The sequence below is a fragment of the Anguilla rostrata genome, chromosome 11 (assembly GCF_018555375.3).
Source record: "Anguilla rostrata isolate EN2019 chromosome 11, ASM1855537v3, whole genome shotgun sequence".
In the NCBI taxonomy this organism is placed as follows: Eukaryota; Metazoa; Chordata; class Actinopteri; order Anguilliformes; family Anguillidae; genus Anguilla; species Anguilla rostrata.
The window spans coordinates 33763386-33789666 of record NC_057943.1 but is presented as its reverse complement, the minus strand read 5'-3'; the positions used below and the strand labels follow the sequence as shown (position 1 = coordinate 33789666).

Sequence of the window (26281 nt, the reverse complement as noted above, 5' to 3'; positions counted from 1 at the left end):
AACATGGACTGAAATAAAAAGAGCTGTTCCAGGTTTACTCAGAGCTATTATGCAGCTAACTCAGTAGGCTAATCCTGCTTTATGAAATACTCCCAGGTTTTAAAGTGCTGGGCTTTAAAAATGAATACACACAGGTTTATGTAAGATTTGAAACCTCTGGCATAGAGGTTAAATGTGATGTGTTAGGGCGGCCTATAGTTCTACCAAAGGTATGAAAATACGGAAACTCTCCTGACCTCACGCCTAAAATAAAGTAGCTTAATTTATGTGAAGAAAACGATGTGTCTAAAATTGAGTGCCACTGAGTTTGATCTAATAAAAAAATGTTTTGCAAAGACGAATATTTTAATGTTTAGATACCTTCATATTTCGAAATTTCATATTTATATCTTAATATTTAGATTGTTTTTAGTGGTGTGTAGCAGCACAATTACACAATCTGACTGTCCACAATGATGTAGACTAGTAGCCTATGTGCACTTCGCGTGTAGGTGTAACTGGGCGATCTGTAGGACATTGGATGCAGGCTACTGATCGTATCCTCGCGTAGACATATTATATGTTACTGTAGGCGGTTACTATAGCCACCCCCGAAGTATGTCTGTAAAATTCCTAAACGCCTTCTTAATGGCTTTGAGTTTGTGCAAAGGGCTGGAAAACAAATTCGACTTACGTCACGCGGGCAGTTTAAGGAAAAATCTTATAGTTTGTCTTGGACCAGTAAAAATTAAAGCGCGACAGCAGTCCAATTGTACACGACACCAGAAATATCATCCCTGCGCGATAAATGTTCCACTTCACTGACTCACTATAGAATATCCGCATTCGGTCGTGCTTGCCTGCCTCAGATGATAGATCTCGCGTAGCCTAGATCCCGTGCAGAACTGATCTCCGTGAATTTCCTTTGAAGTCGTATAAGAGTCAGGAAAAGGGGTGCGACTGGCCGTGGAGTGGTGCTGGCTAACTCCATTTTGGAAACAGCTGTTCCGAGACCAACCCCCGCCGTCCCCTCCCCTTTATTGTTTATCGGGGTTGTCAGAGAAACACACTCCGCCTATGAAGGATGGTTTCCAATATCCAGTCTGAGTTGCGGTTGAAACGAAGCGGATCCCTCCCAGATGTTGCCAGGAAAACGGGCAACTTCTCGACCGTCGCTTCTCTGAGAAGCAGCTCTCGTTGAAACTAGTGGATATAAGAAACTCCTGCAAACCAAGGTCAGTCGGTTTTTACAAAAAACGATGTTTCGGCTCAAGTTTTTGTGGAACTTGGAACAATGCATTACATATTTTCTAGCTTGACTGCTACTTGCAACAAAAGCAGCGTCCTCCATTTGAGGCGATGCGAGAAAGTAGCAAATTTCGGATAGTTAGAGCACTTAACATTGTTAGGAGAAGATACAACGTAAAATGTAGCCAATCGCCAATATAAGAAACCCTCGTTGTAACCAAATCAGTGTTTAAATAGCGAGTAGCTAAATGTAGCAACGTTCATATCAAGTTCAATGCATTTTCTTATTGTGGTCTCTTCCCTGTTAAACAATTTTACATGCGAGCGATCACCGCCCGCGTACCGCCAACGCTTTGGATGACCTAGCTAGTTTTCTCCTTTTCTTAGAAGCAGTTAAGACATTTTGGTCCATTCGTGTCTGAATTTGGAAGGATGGCGTGAGGCGTAGAAGTACCCGATGTAGAGCCCTTTAGGGCTTCTATTTCATTTCGCAAGCAAGCCTCTCGTTTTTAAATAGCTATGATTTGCACGGGCTTTCCGTTAAATGCCATCCTTTAATGTCTGCTTTACACGAATGCTGTGGTTTTGGAAAAATGACCAAAACCCACATGTGCAATGATGTGCGTTCCATAGAATCTAAAATATATTTTCGTCTCCTATGTTGCAAAGACTGTGCCTGGTGTCGTCGACACAAAAGACTAATAGTTTATATTTTGGGCAAACACTGTCAAATTTAATCGGCCAAACTATGACTGACGTTTATTGGGTTATGCAGACCTGTTTATAATACGGGTGCCTGTATATGGCTTCGTTGACTTTTAGTATGAATTTAATATTTCAGAGCAGCACCACGCACGCACGCTCGCACTCCCACAGGGTGAATTGCAAACTGTTCCTCTGCAGTTTTTGAAACGCAATCGAAGCTACAGTTAGCGTACTGTAAACCATATGCTACGTTTTTCGCTGTCAGTACGTTATGGGCGAATTGGAACGACCTTCATGGGGGGTTAAACCTCGAGTTAGGACATTTCGACCACTGCTCTCGATTACGATGGGACCGGCTGATCTCAACCTGTAAGATTTAAGAGACGTTCCAGTTCAGTACTCTCTTGGTCTGAATTCGAGGTTTTCCGCCCCCGCTAAGGTCATTGCATTTGGCCAAACATTATAAAGACCTAATGAGGACTATCATTTACGCTGAAATCTCCATGTCGTCCTCTGCGACTTTCATGTGGAGAAGCGCTACAGCGCAACGATGTGAAAGAAAGGGCTCACGTGAGCACGGGGCTACATCAGCGATGGAGTGATACGTGAGAGGGCGCTGGAGTACCCTTAGGCGAAAGAAATAACCATACAAGCTATATGGACGTGCATTTGAAATTCAATAATTGTGTGTTATGGCGGAAAATTGTAATCCTTCAGTTTTTCATACAATTCAATCTCACAACCAGTTACAAATCCGGACACACCATTCCTGTTCATATGGTGAAATATTCGACAATTTTTTCTCACCAGAAAAATGTAACTAACAAATTTCTGGTATAAGGGGGATGCTTAAATTAGCTAAAGTAAGTTAAGGACCAAATAATAAAAGGCCGGAAGGATCCAGTATTTCTGTAACTGATGGGAGGTTGAGGAATCGGCTCCATGTTGGATATTATCTGTGCTCAGTGCTCCAGGGAGTTAGTGTTTCAGTGCAGAGTGTGTCATAATAAGATCATGTCCACAGTGCTTCCCTTGGCATGTGTATCAAGCCTTGGCTTCAGTATTGAAAATAACTGGTTAGAGACTGAGACTATTACCTTCATATAGCAATTGATGCTGAGAGTGCTGGAGATCTTATTGAAGTTGTAATGCTCACATAAAATGTGTCTCCCTTGGGGACTGGCTTGCAGGCTTTCACCCGATTGACATGTAAAAATGATCAGAATGGACATTTTCTTTGTTTCAGTCATTTTTGAAGTATGAAATTATTTAAATGAATCTTTTTCCATAACCTCCCCCCGCCATCCTGTGAAGGTATTTTTGAATACTGGACCTTAAAGTGAAACTTCAGTATTCATGTGAACAGCGCAAAGGGGAATATTAACACTCTGGCCCATCATAGACTAAACGTCGGTGTGTTTTCACTGTTGTACGGTGTTCAGTAGACTGAGGCGGGGGAGCTTGGAAAAGCAGGTCAGGCCCTTCTGGTTGATAGCTCATTTCACTGCGCGTTTTCGCAGTGACCTCTCGCCCCGTTCCCGGCTATGTGTGTGTGCCAGACAGCGACTCGTCTGTTATTAGCTCCCTTATTCGCTAATGAGGACTTAGAGGCTGACACATGCTTATGGTCAGCTATGCCACAGGAGCAGCGGGCAGAATTCAACAGAGCCATCACAGCTCAGAGCCTGAGCAGGGGCTGCTGATCTGGGGTCAGTTTCCGTCTGTTCGTATGCTGACCTTAATCAATATCAGCTAGACGGCGAAACGGATCCCAGATGGGCACTCCTGAGGCATTGCAACTAGATTTGCAGAAATTACTCTCTGGTACTGTGAGACAGAGTTGTCTGCCTCTCTGCTTTAACCTCAGGTTTGCTGACAGTCCTGTAAATGTTTTCTTTTTAAATGGTGACTTCGGAGTGTGCTTATGTTTCAGATGATGGCTGATTTCTTCCTTGCAGTTTAGCACAGAGATCTTTCTCGGATGGTTTTTTTACGCCCATACAAAGCTGGCTTCGGTTGACCGATGAATTCTTTGCATACGAGACTCCCATGAGATAAGTGGCTGTTGAGAACCAAATATATTGCTCGCAGAACCATTGGCAGGCGTTCAGAGATTCAAACAAACCTGATCTAAAAAAGAAATTACTCGCACAAGTTATTTGGTCTTCGTCCACATGCTTTAGATGTGTGGGCCACAAAGTTATGTTATAGTTAATTATTTAATGTCATACTGTAGTTAATTATTTGGGCTTGGTAGTTATTCAGTGAGATGGACTATAGTATGCGTGTCTTAGTCTGCAGTTTTGTACATGGCTTTGACCTTTGACCTTAAACAGTCCAGTGAAACCCTGCCTTGTAAATGGGTAAAAGAGAAGTAATGACAAGATTTTAAAAGCCGATAGTAAGTAATAAACCACAGATTAAAAATTATACATGCTGATTGAAATCTGAGAGAGTTGTGGAAGATTAATCCCCCTGCAGAGTTGATATAATGTGCACGGAAGTTCTTTGACATGTTATTGGTCAGTTGGTGTGTTTGGCATAAGGCTGTAACACCATATATGGAAACATATATTGGGCCCATGCTTAGGTAGTGAATGAATGTGTACGTGTGTGTTTGGTGTGTGTGTGCGCTATTGAGTTTTAGAATAGCGTGCAGGTGCTTCCCTTCCTACTTGGGGTGAGGAATGGTGACAGTACATTTCTGGCTGCAGTTTTATGTTTCACATGGAAGCTCAAATGAGCCTTGAGCTGCCAGTCCAAGGCTCATTTTGCCTGATTTAGAACTGTGGAGATGGCTCCACACAATGTCCATTCAGCTGAATGAGTAGATTTTTTTTTTTTCAGTTGTTCCTGGTGGATCTTTTTTTTTTTTTTTACTATTGTCTGCTCAGTCTAGTGAATTCTAGAGTTATGGCAGTGCTGGAGAAGCTAGTGAGGTTGGCAGCTATGTAAATAAACCTAGAACGGGTGGCGGGGGCCGGAATTCGATTACTGGAGGGCGGTTGAGAGTGCAGGTTTTTGTTTACACCAGTTGCCGTGGCTTAATTAGCTGATGAAGTCTGCCCAACAATGGCGGTTCTACTGTAATTTAGCCTCAACCATAGAGTACTATTTCTAAGGACAAAAGAAGCTGTCATTCTGGAATGTGTCAGGTAGCGTAGTTCATATTTCAGATCACATAAATGCTAATTAATGAAATAATATAGAGCGGGATGAAATCCAGAAACGGATACAGCCCTTCCTCACCCGCCCCATCCTGAGTGCTGGTTCTGGGTTTCATCCATCAACCTGATATTCAGTGCGGAGAGCCAAATGTTCTGGCACACCCCCAACTTACTCATTTCCAACTTTCTCATGGGGCTTACACCACTGGCCCGAAGTGACATTTCATAATACGAGCATGAAATTTCAGCGATAATTTTTTGCAGAGTAGTTTTCAGTCAGGAAGAATGCGGAATCACTGTGGAGATGGGTAGAAAGAGGTTGAGGGGGGGTGGGGGGATGATCTTAGCATCTATATTGGTATTGGCTGAAAGTTTCATCATCAGTATAGGTCAGATCAAGTGGATACAGCTGATAATTATTGTTAATAAGTCATAAGTCATATTCATAAGTCTAGTCCCTCATTCTTGCACAGGGCTGGAAATAACATAAGGCTACAACAACATAAAGAAAAAGGCTTACAGTTCAAACGCCATGGCCTGCAAAGAGACAAATTTACTATTAATTATATACTATTATTAGTATAATTAATAGTAATAACTATCGTGGCAAACAAGCCTGCCACAGGCCACCAAAGTAGCTTTCCACGGGGCCCTCCAGCACAGAGACACAGGAGATGATGTTCCAGTCAATTATTTACAGGTTGCAAAATGTTACAGCCAAAGTGAGCAGAGTAACACAGTCATGACAGGCTTCTTTGTGTGAGTGGGATGGCGATTTAACCTGTGGCACGGATACCTCATACGCACAGTGCAGCACCCTGTTCCCGGGTCCAATACTGGTCAATGATCTAATCTTAACCAATTATCCAATTGCAGGTCTAATTAGCTTGACCAGGCAGGTGGCTGCTTAACCAGCATCCACACCACACTATCATAAAACAATTTTTGGCCCGACTGTACGTAAGTACATAATCAGTGCTTTCATTCAGAGATGCTTGGAAAAACGTAAATATTTATGCTGTTAATGGCTGATATCAATATTGAATAGCAGGACTATTTAGCAAGCCAATAACCAAACAAATAAATAGGCCTTATTTAGCAAAAACCAAACAAAGTGAATAACAAAGTTCTGAGAGCATTCTGCCTGGCAACATGGGCCTACAAATACTTAAACGTTAACTTTTGAATAGGCTAACACAATCACAGCCATTGCACCTTCGAATGTTCAGGAGTTTTAACTGGAATCTAAATAAAATCTAGGTGATTTTATCTGAACGTATAAAACTAAAATTATTTACAAATAGCCTGACCTATAAAAACAAATGGTGTTGATGCTTCAAAATGCTGGTTTTTCTCATTTAGTGTAAGCGACAAATTGCTTCATTAGCAAACATAAAAACCAAAATATGCTGTTAATGTAGCCTAAGGCGTTTTAAACGCCTTCATTTGAAATTGTAGGCCATTAGCACAGCGCAGGCATGTTAATAAACAATTAGCATTTTATTTTAGCCCATGGCAATTTAAATTGAGTTAAATATAGCTGGATAGGTTAACATTAGCAATGCCTTATAGATTCAACCTATTACTGTAGCGATCCGCTAATGAGACTGCCTAACTGCTCTGCTAAGGGTAAACTCATCTATACACAGTGGTTAGCACGGCCGCCTCTCACCCTGGAGACGCGAGCTCGAGCCTCGCCAGATCCTTGCCTGTTACATTGGTGTCAGAGTGGGATTGTGGAGGCGGAATCTCAGTGGACAGGGCGGTGCCTCATAGGGGCAATAAAACTGCTCCTTCATGTTGTTTGGCTTAGTCTCAGTACGGTTTCTTGCAAGGTTTGTGTATTGGCCTGATCCAAATGTTGGGAGATAGATATTTTTCCCTTGTGATGTTTCGATGCCTCATTTACAGTATGGCCAACTCTAGATTAGATATGAACATTTCTTACACAGACCAAATTAAGTGCCATACATTTTGTGTAATTATCAGTTATTGGTTATGAGAGGGCAATGATTATCATTTGATGCGTATTGGCAATCGTATTATTAAAATTTTGCTATCTCTACATGCCTTATGTCAAACTTTCTGTGGATTAAAAAAAAAAAGAAATTTTGTGATTATTAAAGGGAGCAGATTTCCCCTTTCCCATATTTTTTTCTCTCTTTGGACAACAGTTTAATAACGTTAAACGTGAAATTATCAGCCATAATTTCAGTACGGTGGAGCATGTCACTCAGGGATGCACATGTGTGGGAGGTGGGGGGTGAGGAGTGCGGGGGGGAGGGGGGATGACGTGCCGTGCGTGAGTGTGGTAATTTAAGCAAACATCTGCGATTCCCCCCCCCCCACACATTACTTCTGTTAAATACCGATGCCACAGCACTGGCATTAGCGGCTCTCACTGCTCCTAATCTACAATTACGGGTGAGTCCTGACCTGGCTTGTGTGGAGCCGTCCTCAGGCTGTGTTGTCACTGCGGAGATGAGCGAGCGCAGGGGCTGGAACGGCGTTCCCTCGTCCAATCGGCGCCCTCGGATACTGGATTCGTTTCACTTCCCACTCACGCCGTCTCTCACCCTCGCTCGCATCGTTCATGTTGCAGACGTACCGTTAAATGCAAAAGCACTGGGCCTTTTGCACGATTTCTGTTGTTCTAGCTCCGTGCTGCAGCACACTGGATTTGAAATAAAACGACGAATACGTCGAGGTTAAAGCGCGGAATTTAATTTGAGGGAATTTCCATCCGTGTTGGGTGATCCGTGTGGGAATTTTCAGGGCTTTTCCTGGCTCAAAACGAGGATTAGGCGGTGACTTTGTGTGACGGCGACTGGGGGCGGTTCTGCTTCGCCGCCACCGTCGCCTGGACGTGTCGCCTCCCTGTATTTAGCTACATTCAGAATGCAGTTCTGGTCTTTAAGATATCACCTTGATGCATTGAGATGTTGGCTAAAAAAATACAAAAGTGGAACAATTTGAATATTGATTGAAGGGTTATACACTGTAAGTGCCAGAATTATGGGGGAATATAGACTATACGGAAAGGATTTACACATTGTAAGAGTGACATTTATACAGAAATAGTGGTGTTTGTAATTGACGTCTTGAAATGAGTTTTATTTTTGTCACTCAAGCTTTGGGTACAATATTAATTAACCTTTTAACCTAATGAAGTCACACAAATGCCAGCTTACCGTATTTAAATTAATTTTATACGTTCACTGAAAGAATGCTTGCACCATCCTTTTTGTCACCGGTGTTAGGCCTACTTGTACCCTACACAACATCAAAAGCGTTTCAGAATTTTATTTCTCAGTTTATTCTGCAAAAACAGTGTACCACATTGTTCTCCTGTGATTTGCATAGTGGACCATGGTAGGTTTAACATTTGTGATGTCACACATTTTGCTTGTCACGTTTCCAACTCCGATTTCAAGGTAGTACGGAGAAACTCTCCTTCTGCAGTGGAAGAATGTGGAAAAAGGCACTCTGATGACAAGGTTTGTACAAAAATCTGTATAGTGAAAGTCATGCTTCCAAGAGACGTTAACCATAACAAAAACAGGTTTTTGAGTGGAGAGGGTCTTTAAAGCTGACAGTCTGCAGTTTGATCTCATATTCATTGTTTTATTTCAAATCCAATGTGCTGGAGTACAGAGGCACAACAATATAAGTCCCAATATTTTATCATTTAACTGTATGTTCAGTCTGTTTGTTGATTGACTGGTATCACATGCGAAAGTACCTTCCCATGTGCATGTGTTTATGTGTGTGTGTGTGTGTGTGTGTTTGTATGTATGTGTCTGTTGGTATGTGTTTATATGTGCGTGTGCTGGTATGTGTGTGTTTGTATGTACGTGTGTTTGTACACGTGTGTTTATATGTGCCTGGGTGTTTTTATATGTGTGTGCATGTGTGCGTGTGCTTGTGTGTGTTTATATGTGCGTGTGTGTGTTTGTGTTGGTGTGTGTGTGTGTTTCTTTATATGTGCGTGCGTGTGCGTATGTGTGTGCAGCTGCAGGATATGAATGCTATTCCCTGAGGCTCCAGCGGGTTGATGATGCTGTTTGCAGCTGTAGTGTGAGTCTTGACCCGCCCTTGGCCTGAGGAGTTGGACTGTTGACTCTGCCACGGGAGTTTGCTGACCTGGTCCCGTCAAGCGTTTAAAAAGGCTGGTCTGCCATAGGCTGGGTGGGGGTGTCCAAGGGAGTTTGTAGGGAAAAAAAAGAGTTAGGAGTAACATAAGGAGTTCAAAAACATTAAATACCCCCAAAGGACCAGGCGATTCTCTGTGCTCTTCACTGTTTTTTGATATGCTCGGTGCTTAATGTGGGGTGGGTGGTGCTCGGCCCAGCCGGGGGGGGGTGGGGGGTGGGGAGGGGTGGTGGTGGTGAAGTTCCCGCACGCCCACGTCCTCCTGGCTCTGCCCGGTGGAGGTGTGAACTGTGAAGCCATTCGGGGCCGAGCGGCGACCTGAGCGCGACTCGCGCTCTCCTGCCTGTGTGGGGCTGAGGAAGAGGAGGAGCAAGAGCGGTGCTGTACGAGTCCCGCTCTGTTTTTGGCACTGGGAATTGAGGTGCGGATCGAAGGCCCGACTCTCGCCTCAGTGTGTCTGTCTGTGCGTGGGCGCGTGCGCGTATCAAAAACCAACACTCGAGCCATTCAAAATGGGTCATTAACAGTCTAACACCACTTCTTTTGTTAGATTTTTAAATTAATATCACTTTTATTTGCAGCCGGCATGACTAAATTTACATTTGCTTAGTGTGTGTATTATGTAATGTTGAATAAGGGCCGTGATCCACATCCTGCAAAGAGTCAAACTATGCTGTTAAATATTTCTCAGGGTTCTGACTGCTATTTTTTTTGTAAATCGTTTATCGAGAGATAGTATTTGGACTTAGTAAGAAGGGCACAGTCATCAATTCCATTAAAACAGCAAGGAAGATATGGAGAGAGTGATATACTGTAGGAGAAAGGTACGGGGAGAGTGATATACTGTCGGAGATAGATATAGTGATATACTGTAGCAGGAAAATTCGAAGCGAGTGATATACAGGAGGAGGAAGATAGGAGGAGAGTGATATGAATAACAATTCATTTGATTAGTACGTGGGATTCTGCATGTTAAAGAGCTTCATTGTTTCTTGTCTGTACGTATTTGGCTTCTTTTGACCTGAACTTTGTCCGGTGGGTCTTTCTCTGTCTGACTGTTCTTTCTTTTACTCTTTAATCCGAATTGAGAAAATTCAAACATAATCTAATTAGGAAAAACACGGCTCCCTTCTTTAACAGTTGTTATTTTCAGTGAATACCTGAACGTTATTATAGACAATGTTATATAACCCTTTGAAAAACCCACTGGGCTGAAGATTTACTTGGAAAAACAGATTTTTCACCTCCTTCTGTAGCTCTGAGGATCAAAGTTAAGTAGGACCTTCAAAGGAGAGGTTGGCGCAGATGGAATTCAAACTCGACGGAACGTTACGTAAACCTCTGGAAGCTGAGGCAAGTTCTGCCATTCTGCTGGCGTGCCCTATCGAGGCAATCAGCCACCCGAATGCGTCTGACTCTTAGCCTAATTATCATGAATATTCTCCTCAGTTCTTAGCCTGTACTGGACTGATCTCAAACTCTTATCAGAGATTCTTTTCCCATGCTGAGGCAGATGCTAAGCCCATTCCAAGCTGAGAATTAGATCCTGAATCTTACGCACTGCCAAGCCTGAGGTGGTGAAATTTTGTCTGTCATTTCTTGCGTGTGAAAATGAACGGGCAAAAAAACGCTCTTTCGATGATGCCGTTGCGAAGCAGTGTTTTCGTGTTGCTCTCTGTTTGGGGCCCTGTCCGTCCTCTCCTGCTGGTGTGCTTTGTTGGTGATGCTGGGGAGAGGAATGTAAACATAGCTGGCAGCCGCTTCCTGTTGAGTTGTGACGCTGCTTCCTGTGGGAACGAAAACAGACTGGGGCGGGAGGTTGCTGTGGGCGGGAAAACCTCCTCAATACACATAAACACACACACACACATGTTCTCGCACACATTCTCTCACACGCAGGTGCACAAACACACACACACACACACACACTTCATTGTGTATAGTAGATTGGCTCCCCTCTGCAAATTAACTGCCATGTGTGTAGGAACCAACTTTCTGTGCTGGGCTAAACTTCGCTGTGCTGAGCACCATCTGGCTTCGATTCCCACCCCCCACATTCTCACAATGTGCAAATGGTCACCTTCTCCTTTTTAGGCCATTATAAGGAATCTTCAAGATTTACATCTTAGTACTGGGAAGATATATCGCTCAGAAAAAGACTGTGGCACTAAATTATTATTTTAACTGGAGGCACGTCTTGCCATAACGGGTCATTTTTCAACTCGTGCAGTATTCAAGGGAGGGGAGCAACAGTGTTTTCAGTGATTGCCATTATGGGATTATTCTGAACGTGGGTGCCAGAAATGTAGGCAGGGCTATTTTGTACTAAACCCTGGGTTTTCAGCAGGGGGGGTATCTTCAAGGTACTGTTGGGGGTCCCTGGCCAAACGTGATATGCAGTGATGCCTTTGAGCTTATGCCTTTTCCCCTGAATCGGGAAAGCTTGAAACCCCCCTGCACTACACTGTGTTATGTTTTATGATGTGCGCTGTAACGGTTTGGCCGAGGCTGGCTCAGTGGGAAGAGATTGTCTCAGGGGGACTCACCCCTGTATATAAAGGATAAGCGAACTGTCGCTAAATTACCGGCACAAAACCGATTCCAGTTGCAAACGAGGGCGGGGACGGCCGGTCGGCCCTATCGGAGCAAAGCTAATTCCGGTCAAGCGCTCTCTGGTTATTTCAGGAAGCACTTCAGAGCAGGCGCCGCACCGATCGGCCTGTTGTTGATGATCGCCGCTGTGTTTTTCGTGAACAAGCAGCGCTAATTAAAATGGCGGGAGAGTGCGGAGAGCCCGTCTCAAGAGCCCGTTACAGGGTCCCGCCTCACGTTTTAAAAAAACATTTTCGGAAATGCGTTGTGACCGACCGCTCGCCAGAGCAGCGCAGGGAATGTCTTCCTTTGACTCTTTGCGAGCTTGGCCGGGTCACGTGGTCCGGTGTCGACCCCAGACCGTGCCGGCGTTGATTGGCCAGCAGCCCCGCACGGCGACACGCTATTGGCTGTAGGGTTCGCCCAGGTGGAAGGGTTTCCATTGGCCGGAATGACGGCATCTCATTACGCACCAGCGCGTGACGCGTCTTCCTCTGACTCCCATCCGCATGTCTGAATGAGCCGGACCTTTCAATCACGGTGTGATAACATTACATTACAGGCATTTAGCAGCTTGCTCTTATCCAGAGCGACTTACACATCTTTTACATAACATTTACACTGCATCCATTTATACAGCTGGATATATACTGAAGCAATGCAGGTTTAGTACCTTGCTCAAGGGTACAAGAGCAGTGTCCTACTCGGGAATTGAATCTGATAAGATAAGAAGCACAGCTCACATATTTGCACTCTCCTAAATCGACATCGGCGAGTGTGAGTGTGATTGGGCATTCCAAATTGGGGGGAAAAGAGGTGAAAAAGCATCAAACTAAAAAGTTATCATGAAGGGAATGCACTTTATCCTTTTGCTATACAGTGGACCTAGCACCTAAAATGACTTTTCAACCAGTTGCATTATATTATCTTCAGGCATTAAGCAGAAACGTTCTTCCTGAGCAACTTGCATTGCTCACATTTTTAGATATAAACCATTTATACTGCTGGTTATGCGCTGAAGCACTGCTGCTTAAGTACCTCACTCAAGGGTTGATCAAAGACAGCGCCCCACCTTGGAATCGAACTTACAGTAAGACCTCTGATCTACTAGCCCAGTTCCCCATTTGATATGCTGTACTGCTAATGACTATATTAATTCTGCACATTACCATTACAGTGCAATGGGACTTGAACATTCTGAAGCGGTGTTTCTCCGCCCTGATCGTGGGAATGCACTGCATATGCTGGTTTTTGTCGAAGCCAATCTCTTGATCAGTTAAAGTTGCTAAAAATGCGTTGTACCATAATAGTGTGGTCACACTTATTTGAACACAGTGGCGGTTTGGCTTGTTGCCATTTGCTCTCAGTAAACTCCAGTCATTTACACAGCTGATGTCTGGTTTCCACACTCTCAGCAAAAGGATGGCAACTGATTTCTGTTCGCAATGAATTTGAAATGATTTGCCATGTGGTGCATAAAGCATAGTAAATTAAACCATAAGTTGGTCTGAACGATTTGAAATTCCTGGGATGTGAATTATAGGACTTTTAATTTTTAGGGCATACGTAGCTAGTTCTGGCATAATGGGGGTTTAAGATGGTAAATTGTCCTTCAATAGGCATAAAAAGTAATTCAGAACAAATAGTGTCTAATTAAGAACAATTAGCGGCTCATTACAATGCCAAGCTTTTCACTATGGTTGGAACTAAAAGCAGCATACACAGTGGGTCCCCAGGACTAGGTTTCAGAAACACTGTTCTAAAGCTTGCTATGATACTTCATGCTGCTTGCATGCACAGTCTCTTTTTCATGGGTGCACTCTCATTGGCTTGGGAGGCACGTATGGGGTACCCCTGACCTTATTCTGAAGCCCTTGTGCTGGCTGTGAGCACTGTGATTGGCTGACAGGCAGGGCTGTGTTTTCACGTCGTCACAAAAATGGGCAGTCTCACTTTGCCGCGTTCCCATTTACCCGCTAGTGCGTCTGAAAATGGATGGATAATTGGGGGGAAGTGTGTGTGTGTGTGTGTGTGTGTGTGTATGCATGTGTGCGTGTGTTTGTGTTTGTTTGTATGCTATTAAAATATTTCTTAAATGGTAAATAACACAGCAACATGAACCATTTACACACACACACACACACACACACAGAAAACTTCTCCGTATTCAAACTTGAATTTGATGTGAAATGACTAAACTGAAAGTTACCACTTCCAGAGAATAGGCCATTTAAAAATAGTCTGTGCCCTTTTTAAAAACATTTGTGTGGAATAAATGAATTGAAACTGTTGTCTATAGTCATTTACTGTTGACTCAGTCTTTCTAAAAGATTTCCTATTTTTTTCCCCCCATGTCTTTTGTTTTCAACTATTTAATCATGGAAAAATACAGTTCTGTGTCAATACAGACAGTAAAATGTTCCTGTAAGTAAGGGCGCAGTGTTTTGTTTTATATTTAATAACACGTGTGACTCACGTCTTTTGCCTCATGTTTTCCTGGTGGCCGCATTGTGAAGGAAACGTTGAGGTTCTGCTCATTTGGTTGACGCCCTTGTCAGGGAAGTCTCGGATGTGGGTTTAGCATGCAATGTGGCCCGCTCGCGAGGTTCTTGCTCACTGCGATGCGCAAACAGATTGATTTACCACCACGTTTACCGCCAGATTAAATTTACCACCTGCTCCGGTTTGCAGAGAGAGAGGTCTGTTTGTAGACAGTAAATAACCAACATGAAAACTATTTACATTTTTACCCAAAGTGTACCCAAGATTAAGTGAACATACACACACACACACAATTTTAGATTTGTAATCAAACAATTCACATGTGGTTAAAGTTCAGATTCTCAGCTTTTAAAGGGTATGTACCTTTTGATTTTACCATGTCAATATTTTTATAAATAGCCCTCATCCGTAACATTTGGGACATATTCATGTTATGTGAATAAAAGAAGTTGGGTTTAGTCACATATCCTTTGCATGCAGTGACTGCTGGAAGTTTGTGACCCATAGACATTAGCAGGGCCTGAGTATCTTCTCTGGTGATGCCCCACCAGGCCTGTACTGCAGCCGTCTTCAATGTCTTCATGTTTCAGGGGCTAATTACCTGAAGTTTTCCCTTCAACATGTGAAACGCGTGTTCACTTAGCTTCAGATAAGGTGAATGACTGAGCCAGTCAAGAATTTTCCAGTTTTTGGCTTTGGAAAAACTTGTTGGTTGCTCTGGCAGAATGTTTGGGATCGTTGTTTTGCTGTAGGATGATGCACCATCCAAATAGTTTGGAGGCATGTGCTTGAACTTGAGCAGCTAAAATGCTTCTGTACACTTCAGAATTCATTGTGCTGCTATCAGCAGTTACATCATCACTAATACCTGTGGCAGCCGTACCTGCCCACACCATAACATCCTCACCACTTCCATGTTTCACAGATGAATGTATGCTTTGCATTTTGGGCACCTTTTGGCTTCCTCACATTGCTCTCGCCATCACTCTGCTAGAAGTGAATCTTGGTCTCATCTGTCCACTAGACCTTTTTCCAGTACACTGCAGCTCGCCAGTGCTTGCTTTCTTCCTAATGATGTTCCAAACAGTTGATTTTGGTTAGCTGAAAGTTTGGCCTATGCCTCTTATTTCTCAGCCTCATAATGGCTTCCTTGACTTTCATTGGCACAACTCTGGTCCTCATGTTGACAAATGCAAATAACAGACTCCAAAGGCAATCAGAAGCCAAGAGTCAAGACTAGATACTGAAAACTCTCTTATACCTGGACTAAGGAAGCAATTGAACACATCTGAGTGGTCGAAACACCTGTGAAGCTATTTGTCCCAAATATTAGGGTGCCCTGAAATAGGGGGACTATGTATACAAAGTTCTGTAATTTCTACACGTCGAAAGCAAAATGTGTAAAAATGCCGGTTCATAAAAGCTGAGAACTTTAACCACATGTGAATGGTTTGATTTTAAAATCTAAAATTGTGGAGTACAAAGCCAAATAAAAAAATAAAAAAAGTCTTTGTCCCAAACGTTATGGAGGGCACTGTAAGTAAGGACATAATGTTCACATCATTTGTTGTGTGCTGCTGCCAAAAACACCTCTTATCACACCTTTGCACACTGTCTTTAAACCTCACTAACCAACCCTCGGGGCATCTGGCTGCCCCCCTCCCTGCCTGGTCACTTGTCGCTGTCATAATGACCGTCTGTACCCCCCCATCACCCCTGAGGAATGAACTTCCCAGGGAGGTAAGAACCGCAGAATCAGAAGGGCCATTTTCTGATGCAGGTTTAAGGGCAACAACTGTAGCCGGCATCCTTCTCCCTTCCTGTTCCCACCCAGAGAGCTCTTCTAATGGATTAGTGTAGGATTTATGCTTGTTAATGACATGCAATTGCATGCTGTTCTATAGGTGTTGGCTATATGAATCTCATTTATGATTCTAGGCTGGCATGAGTTAATTTGGATTTAGTGCTTTATTGATGTTGCACTTGCACTCGCTGGTCTGGGAATGGTATTAGGCAGGCACTTGTGCTATTTTTCATTGTAATTCAGTCTGGAAAAGAGTGTCTGCTAAATTAATGTAATTTAAGGTGTGTGATTTATGGCACCTTTGCCGGGGAGACCGGCATAATGTAGGCCAAGAGGGTTCCCAAAATTATTCCAATTATTCTGGTCCCAGACATGCCGTGAGAGAGCGAATCCCCAACAATATCGCTGTGGAAAGTATCACAGTTACAAAATGGGAACCAATCATCTTGCAGAGTGGGTGTTCACTTCGTTTCCACTCGTTCCCCTATCTTTTCCCATCTTTTCCAGATGAAAATGAGTGACCTAAATCATATTGCAGAAGTTATTAAACTTAAAAATGATTATCATTGTCTGATCTGTTTTGATCAGACAATGACAATAGTCTGATATCATTTCTGAGAACAGTACCCATTTATTTGGTGACATGGACCAAACCATCTCCAGCCATGCAATTCCTTTTTATGCCTCTGCGACGGCACAGCCGTGGCCGGTGGCATTATGTTTTCGGATTGTCCGTCCGTCCATCTGTCCGTCCGTCCGTCCGTCCGTCCGTCCCGATTCTCATGAACGCGATATCTCAGGAACGCCTTGAGGGAATTTTTCTTCAAATTTGGCGGAAACGTCCTCTTTGACTCAAGGATGAACTGATTAGATTTTGGTGGTCAAAGGTCAAGGTCACTGTGACCTCACGTCCGTCCCATTCTCTCGTGAACGCGATATATCAGAAACGGCTTGAGGGAATTTCTTCAAATTAGGCACAAACGCCCACTTGGACTCAAGGATGAACTGATTAGATTTTGGTGGAGGCATACAACCGCGAGGCGGTATTTCTAGTTTGTTTAGGTACTTATATAAAGTACTAGAGACGTCATAGAGGAGCAGATTATTCTCTATTCCACGTATTAGCCTCTGTTCGTCCATGTTCACGATGTCTTTGAATGAAATACGGAAGTTAAAATGCAGTTCCACCAATAGCAACACTTTGGAGGCGCGGCTGACCAGCGGAATGGTGTTGAAATAGATACAAAGCGAGCAATGAGACAGCTGAACACTGTCACACTGTATGTTCATATGTGACAATGACGACAACGCAGTGGAAAGTTATGTTTCCTATTAACTTTTGCTCTGTTGCATCATGGTGTATAAAGAATGAGTATTAAGGCCCTTACAAAATGGCAGCCCTGTGACTGTGGACGCCACCTCATTTCAAATGCTAGAATGGAGGGGTTATTTGAAATCATGATTTTATTATGTTGCTGCTCTATATAGACATAGCTGTTTGGTGCCATATAAATATTTACAGTTATCCCACAGATGTGTCGATCAGACATGGTTGGCTTCACCTGAAAGACTAAAATAATGTAATTTATGACATCTGGGCATGTATATGCAAAAACCCCTGTTTGAAAACACTGGCTTATATTCAGAGCTTATATCCATCTGCACAGTTGCACATTGCAGTGGAGAAGTTTATGTTCAGCGCAATACTTAAAGGCAGCACAGCTGCTCTGCTTCTTCCAGGATTTGAACCTGTGACCTCCTGGTCACTAGCCCACAGGCTCAGTTCCTTAAGTGCACCAGACCATGATTTCCCAAACTAGGGTCCTGGGGACCAGGCTTTTCCCAGCAAACTGCAAAAGATTTTGCTTTTCAGGATGTTGTGTTTGCATTTCCACAATTCATAAATTACTTTTGGTTTATTTCATCTGAGAGTCAAAATTGTCTTGTTTACTGAACATTGATAATATTGTGATAATTTTAGATTTTAAGTGTTTCTATTTGACCAAATAACATATCTGAAATGGATTATCATACTGACTTTGTGTAATCCGGGTCACCCGGGCCTAAGTCGGTGCGCTTTGGGGTCAGAGGAAACGGAAAGGAGCTGGTAACGGTACACGTCGTTTAAAGCACAGAACCTTCTGGACTGGAGCCCCGCCCCAGCGCTTCCTCAGTCCTCCATGTAATTATATATACCACATGACGTGTGCTGTCCCTTTAGTGAAGGATGCTCGTCTGATTGTTTGAATATATTGATTGTGTTAGCTGATTATATTAAACTCTACGAGCGAATTTAGCGCTCCTTGGATAAACTACTACTGATTTTGCTCCTTTCTGTAGTATTATTGGTCATTTTAATGTGCTTTGTTTTTTTAAGATACGGGTAAGAGCGTTGTTTAACGTGATGTAGTGCTTATACTTCTATAACGGGATACTGTACGAGTGTAGTAGAGTCTAGCACACTTGCTGCCTTCGCCGATAGCGCCATTCCACTGTTCCACTTCGCCGAAGCCAACTGCGACCACGGCGTGCCAGCGTTCTGCCGGACGGGTGGACTTTCCCAGCCCGGTCTCACAGCAGATGGCTTTCAGTGGGAATGGCACGTCGAGAGAATGCAATCCTAGCTTCTTTGTGGAGCGGCATTGGCCAGCGCGGGCGTATGCGTGCCAACACGGAATCCCTCTCTTCCATTTTCAAAAGCAGCCTTGACGAGAGCGGCGCTCCAGACGAAGGCGCTTCAGCTGGTGACGCTCAACATTTTGTGTTTGTGGTTTTCGTTTTCCCACCATATTTTATTTATTTCCACATTCTTGTGATTTCTCAAAGACGTGCCTCTGCAGAAAAATGTTGACGGGGGGAGGGGAGGGGTGTTCGTGTTTGAGAAATGCGTATTGCACGGGGTGGCCAGAGATTTAGTGCAATACAGAGTCAAGGGGACTTGGACCTTGGACCCAGGACCTTGCCAGTTTGGATCCTGGGTGTGCCACAGCTGTTGTATTTTTTAATAAAGCACTTGACTGGAATAGCTTCAATGAATATTTGCACGTACAAAGTGACTGTGCAGAACTAAAAGTTAGGATGCTTTCATCACTAAAGAGAAGTGTCACTCCCTGGCAAAAGAAAAATAAGGCAGGGTGAGCATATAGGATGATATACTGCTATAGCAACGTTTTTTTTTTTTTTTTTTAACCTAATTAAGGTTGAGTGCATGAATTGCAGTTTTTGCTCAGAGTTTTTGTAGGTATTTAAGCGCGTAGCTCTTGCGTACGTCATTCCGGCAGCACAGCAGCGCCGCTGACTGGCAGGGGCGTCCGGTCCGCCGTCGTCCTGGTCTTCGGCTGCCCCTGCCGCTCCAGAGCGGGGTGTGACGGTCACGCTTCGCGGTCCCTCCGGGGGGAAGCTGCTGGGATTGCAGCTGCGTGGGGCTAAGCAGCCCCCCACCCCCACCTCCCCCTCCCCCGTCACCTCGATAAATAAAGCTCGGGAAAAGACAGCGGTGCTTTTTCGGGTCAGCAGAACGTCCGCCTTGGCAGGTGTTGCCGTTACGTGCAGGGGCCTGGCCTACGCGCGGTTTGGCGCGCTCGCGCGTGAGAAATGGGGCGCTGACACCTAAACTATGCCTCTGGGGGGGGGGAGGGGAAGAGGAAGGATACCAAGGGCACGGACTAACGAAGCTCTTCCACGGGCGCTTTGTTATTTACTCACGCCGGGCAAGGCCGGGGCACGGCTAACAATGCAGGTCGACCCCGGGGGGAAATCAAAAGGCCCGCTGTCGAAACGGCGCGACGGGCACCTGCTGAGAGGCCGCGATGGAACCGCGGCCGCCGACCAACAGAAAAACCCCTGACGAGGGTCGCTTCTGATCCATCCACTTTGTTTTTTTTTTTAGAAAAGGTCGGAGCGACCTTATGTAAATCTGTCGTAGGGGTTTCACCGCGTCCGTTTGCGCATGCCGAGCGCCGTGGCAACCGGACTCACGCGGGAAGCTTTTTTACGAACCGGTTTGTACGACACACGACCGACTCGCATCTTCCCTCTTCCCCGGGTTAACTAAGACCTGCTTCGTCAGTCAGGTTCATCGTGATACGACGAGTTTGGAAAAGTTTTTTTGAGACGGAAAAGGTCTGCGCACAATTGTGCCCTTCGTCATGCCGTATGGAATGGATTTGAAATTCGTTGAGTTTAAATTCGCCCTCTGGCCCACCACGACTGAAGTTTCCACTCTCCTGTATGTTATATTATTTTATGGTCTTCGGTATGCAGGGATTGCACGTCAGTTTGGATAAGAGCTTCTGCCAAATAAATGCAATGTAATATCATTTAACTATGGAGGTGTAATTTTCTGCCCACCTCAAAGCCTTGTTTATTCCTGTAACTAAAATGATATATATTTTTTTGCCTCTGGTAGGTTTTTTTTTTTTCCAGTGTCCTGTTTCCATGGTACCTGCATTAAAAAAAAAAAGATTTCTTGTGGTTTTACTGCCTTGGTCCCAATTCGGCAGCTTTCTGTTAAGTTAACCCCTCACGTACCTCCAAATGAATTCACAATGCTTACTAACTGTTTTCAGCTTTAACCATGGGTAAAGAAGTGAGCATCCATCTTCGCTCGGTGTTTTTCCACGGAGTGGTCGAAGCATCAGGCACACTTCCTGCAAAAATCGTAAAAAATCAGGGCGAGGAGCCGGTACTCCTTCCGCGAGTTCCGAAGGAGTCAGGGTCGCTGTGTAAAGAGAGACGCCTCGGCTTCTTCGCGGTTGTCATAACCGCGCAGTTCGAACGGTACGAACGCTACGGCCGACCCCGCACCCCCTGCTTAAAGCAATAAAGAGCGCCGCCAGTGATGTCAGGCTTGCCTCTAATTGAGCGCTGAGTGGAGGACTGAGTGCCTAATTACTCGTTGCCAAGGGAGAGCTCTGGGAGTCGAGCACGCAGAAGTTCTCTCTCTCGCTTTTCTCTCTCCCTCCCGATGGGTGCGGCGCGCGGTGAAGTCAGGCATTGTGCTTCGGAGTCTGGCTGCGGGAGTTTTAATGGACTTTGAAGATGACATGGAAACCGTGCTTTGTCCTTGCTAGTGTAGATAATGTGTGTTTATTACACTTGGGAAGGGGCATAAAAAGTGTGGTGGGACCTAATTTAGCACCCCCACATCCCCCCCCGCCCTCCCTGAGGGCACGTTCAAAAGAAATCTGTCGATTCATATTGCAGCCGTGGTGTAGCGCTGGTCCTGTTGCATTCCGCGTGGGAATGCACGCATTAAAATATAATCTGAACCCACTCACCATTTTGGCCTGTAATACAGTATATACGGCCCATTTTGTTCGAAAGCTAAAAGCTGTTAACAGCCCGGCACACAGTAAATATCTTCGTTCTTTGAATTTGGATTGTTGTCATTTTTTGAACAAAGATCAGAGAAAATCTTTTCTTGTCTTGACCGTGAGGAAATGGCTTAATTACTCCTCTTGATCAGTGTAGAGACAGAGATGTCCTTCAGGTACGTGCCACCATTCCAGATGGCCTACTTTTCCATTCTTAGGAAAACTTTTGCAATTCCAACTAAAAGTATTCTAGTTTTTTTTTTCTTCTTCTTTGCCGTCGCTGTTTTTCCTTTGACATTCTCAGCTGGCACAGTAATGGCTGTAATGGTTTCATGGTGATTTCTGTCAGTGGAGAGCCTCAGTTCTTAGTCAAACGGTGGGCGGTGTTATGTGAAAATAAACATCTTTTTCTATGCTTGCTGAGGTTGTGTTCAATTCCAGATTGGTTCCATTGGTTTTCCAGGAATCTCCTCTAGATTAGCTTCCAGCTAATACCTGGTGGTCTGTGAACCCACAGTCCGTTGCCTCGGTAGTGTTGAAGCATGTCTAATTTTAACGTGGCTTCTTGTTTTAAACATTAACAGATTATTAATGAAAAGCAAGAACACTGCATTCTTTCAGATTGTCTTACTCCTGTTTTCATGGAGGGCTGTGCTTTTCCTTTATGTGGCTCTGGGGAGTAGAGGGATGCATGCCAGTCATAGTACCGTGACTGGAGTTAATTGGTTATGTGGAATTATACACAGAAAAAGTCAGGAGGCCTCGTGCCAAGGCCTGAAACTACGGAGGCTTCAGCGTGGAGCTCAAGGAAAGGTTAACCCCAAATACCACCGGATAAGATCAGTTACAGCTTCAGGAATGTCTGGATAACTGCGGTTTAAGAGTTTCTACCAAATTGGTATGTTACTCGCTCCCAGTCTACATCTGATTGGCTGGAGGAAAGTCGATATGCTGTCTTAATGGAGCTGGAACTGACTTGCTGACTTCCACAGTTTTCAAAACTCACAATTTATATTAATTCAAAGTGGAGACTTCGATTCAGACCTGGACCCCTGCTGGCTCAACCGCCGATGTGGTATGTGCTAGTTCTTCACGGAAGGCGTCAATTCAGAAAATCAGATCTGTTGCATATTTGAATGAAGAGCTCAACCTTGTTGGCTGTGCGCTAGAGTGTTTCTATTTTACTGTGTGAGTGTGTCCATGCTGAAGGCCATGGTTAATGAGAGTCTGTATGGGCTGTTGGAACTGAATATTCTGACAGGCTGAAGAACTGCCCTTCAAGCCAGATTCTCCTGATGAGGGCTTCTGTAGAGAAACTGAAGGGAAATTTGGAAAACTGGGGCCTGCTTTGCGTCACAGGAGAGGGCTGCGTCTTTGTTTTGGTGTTTGTTGGTTACCGTGTAACTTTAACAGTGGTATCATTAACTTTGTATGCATTCATTTGCTTATGGCAGTGTGGAAAATATGCTTATCTTCTAACTGACTGGTCCTGTGGACTGTTGGTCTCCTGTCAGGTGTAAAATATTCACTGGTTCTCCTGTAGTACTGCGTGTTCTGGCAGGTGAATAATAGTCGTTGGTTCTCCTGTAGTACTGTGTGTCTCCTGTAAGGTGTAAAATGTTCACTGGTTCTCCTGTAGTACTGCGTGTTCTGGCAGGTGAAAAATAGTCACTGGTTCTCCTGTAGTACTGTGTGTGGCCTGTAGGTTGTAAAATAGTCACTGGTTCTCCTGTAGTACTGTGTGTGGCTTGTAGGTTGTAAAATAGTCACTGGTTCTCCTGTAGTACTGTGTGTGGCCTGTAGGTTGTAAAATAGTCACTGGTTCTCCTGTAGTATTGTGTGTAACCTGCAGTCACTGGCTAGGGCTGAGTGATATGGCTAAAAAAATCTCTATTTTTAAGCTATTTTGGCGATAACGATATGTATCTCTATATTAATGCATTCTCTGAAATAGCATAACAGAGTGATTTTCAATCAGAATCATATACTCAATGTAAACAGCCTGTATTTAGTGCAGTCAGATGTGCACAACTTGGAGCTGACTCAATAAAACAATAATAGTGCTCAGACAATTCTGACAAAACTATGCTTGTGATAAATATTGTTCCAAATGGGAAAAAAACCTGTGAGAAAACCAAGTCACATCAAATGCGACATAAAAACAAACGCATAACTATCAAATGAAGCAAAACAAAAATGCTCCCCTGTACACAATATTTTTTGCAATAGATCCAAAATATTGAGTGGGGACTTCTGGATACACAGACAGAAATAGTGCACACTGAATGAGCACAAAACTCACACAAAACAAAACGTAAATGAACTGAAAAAATGGCTTCTTTAAGCACAATTTTTGTGCTTAAAGAAGCCATTAATGTTGGTGTGCATAGGTCCTGACTCTTGTGTAAGGCAAGCTTCTCAGCTACTCAGCTGCTCTTACAAGGTTTTGGCCAGGAACACGGGTCTATCTAGTTTCTGGCTTGAGTGATGCTTGGCGGCGTGACAGAATGTTGCCACTGGAACTAAATGGCTTCCGGGGCAGAATGACTTGCTGACAGGGTTCGTTCGAGTCAACCTTGAAACTTAATTTCTTCGACGGCGACAGCTATTGAAAAGCGGAGATTCAGAAAAAGGGTATAAAACACATATAAAACAGAACACGGAGGTGAGTTGGCGAGGTCGAGGACTGGCGCCACTTTGATTGTACACACAGGACCACAGCAAAACTAAAATTGCTGCAGTAAATAAAATATCCTCAAGAGAAATAGTTGTTTATAGCCTTGTAAGTCAGAGACTTAGAAAAAGCGCTTAACTGTTTCAAAAAGGCTAGCAGCACATGCTGTGTTAATATTACAAATTAACAAGACTTGAAAAATGGAACATTGTGATGTTAACCAAAGTTTCATTAAAACAATGTGGACGGATTGTTAAGCATGTTTCGAAAGGCAGTTTGTGAAGAATCCGCTGGTGGACTATGTGTAGAAGAGGACTTCTGGTGTTAACTGACATGCTGCACCTGGCACACTTTAGTACCGCTGCTTGTACGCTCCGCTTCTGGTAGAATTCCAGAAGGCTAGCTTATTGCTCCTCCATGTCTGGCAAACAGATAAATAGTCATAGGCTCTCCTGTAGTAGTGTGTGGCCTGTAGGGTGTAAATAGTTATTGGCTCCCCTGTAGTAGTGTGTGGCCTGTAGGGTGTAAATAGTCATTGGCTCTCCTGTAGTAGTGTGTGGCCTGTAGGGTGTGAAATAGTAATTGGATCTCCTGTAGTACTGCGTGGCCTGTAAGGTGTAAAATAGTCATTGGATCTCCTGTAGTACTGTGTGGCCTCTAGGGTGTAAAATAGTCACTGGCTCTCCTGTAGTACTGTGTGGCCTGTAGGGTGTAAAATAGCAACTGGTTCTACTGCTTATTATGGCCTACAGTATTGACTACCGTGCTTCTTGTTCAGTGTATGAAGTAAAATCTGTTTTCTGCTGGAAACGGCAGGTGACAAACAGGATGTTCAAATCCGAAGCGCGCGGCTCCTTTGAACGTCTCCCCATTGTTTACGGAACTTCTGGCCGCGAGGTGACCCTGGGATCAGAGCGCGGCGCAGAGTCGGCCGCTGGCATGGACGCCCCGTGCGGTTATTTAGGGCCGCAGTCACGCCCGGGTCACACGATACAGGTTTTTTTAGGTGCCCGTTGGGGCCGCGACAGCATTCTCGCTCCGGGCGGCCAAAACCCCCAGGGCTGGCCCTGGCATGGCGCAATCGCGAGAGAGCCTATCTGCAGGCTCCATGTAAACAGAGTCTGTTTATGCTTCCCTTCAGAACCCTGTGGAAATTGGGGTTGATGAGCGAGGCGGTGATTTGACTTCCCTGCTTAGTCATCAGGCAGTAATTTAGTATGACTTATCTGATGTCATAACAATGAACATTATTGGGATATTACATAATAATCATAACACAGGATATGCAGTAATATCATTTAAATAATATTGACAGCATTTAATTGTTAATACTACTACTACTACTACAAATAATAATAATAATAACAATTATTCTGATTATTGTTATTAATACTACAACTAATAATAATACTAATACAATTTATTGTTATTGTTATTATTGCAGTGTTGATGATATAAATGCAGGGTGCAGGAACGTTCTGTTATAACTTCACACGCAGGGTGTGTTGTTTTTCCTCTCTGATCTTTGCAGGTGTTCCCTATTGGATGGGAAACACCCCCCTGGGGGGGTGGTGCTTCCCATCCAATTGCTTGACATAAGCAACAGCAGACACTTAGCTTCCTCAAGGGAGCAAAAGCAGTGTCACACCCTAGGATTCATACCTGAAACCTCGCCACTAATATTTTTACACTGAATTTATTATTCCGTTTTGTGAAACTACATTCAAGCGAAAGTGACTGTTCTTATGTTACTGCCATCAACAGTCTGCACTTATTCAGGAATGAGTCTTTCTTTGGATCTAAAGTATTCACAGGCCTGGCTTCCATCTACATTAGCTGCTAAATATGACATAAAAATAAACCCAGCTATGTTTTTCCTCAAATTGCCATTAATTTTGCTGACTGCTGTGCTCACCAAACTGTGCTTTGCTATGTTAAAACTAAAATATTAAATTGCCGTTAAAATGCAGGTCAAAGTTGAGGACAGATTCTGATGAAATCCAGGCTGTGGTCACACAAAGCAGTTTTGACTAAAGGGGTACAGACAGGCTGTGGGGTCCCTGCTACTTGTTGGCCCTGTACAGTGGCACAGTCCCCTGGCTGGCTGGCGCCTGCCTCTCGTGATCTCACTCCTATTTGTTTG

General features: G+C 44.0%; 1 protein-coding gene across 2 annotated transcripts in view; it reads left to right on the top strand.

Moving 5' to 3' along the window:
* The first annotated feature begins 956 nt into the window (after window positions 1–956).
* pkig (protein kinase (cAMP-dependent, catalytic) inhibitor gamma) overlaps window positions 957–26281 on the top strand; it is a 39860-nt gene continuing 14535 nt past the window's right edge. The window contains exon 1 of one of the 2 annotated variants that reach the window (XM_064299479.1): window positions 957–1214. The gene's annotated coding sequence lies outside the window, so the exon portion shown is untranslated. The remainder of the gene's footprint in view (window positions 1215–26281) is intronic. The other variant, XM_064299478.1, reaches the window with a different exon arrangement.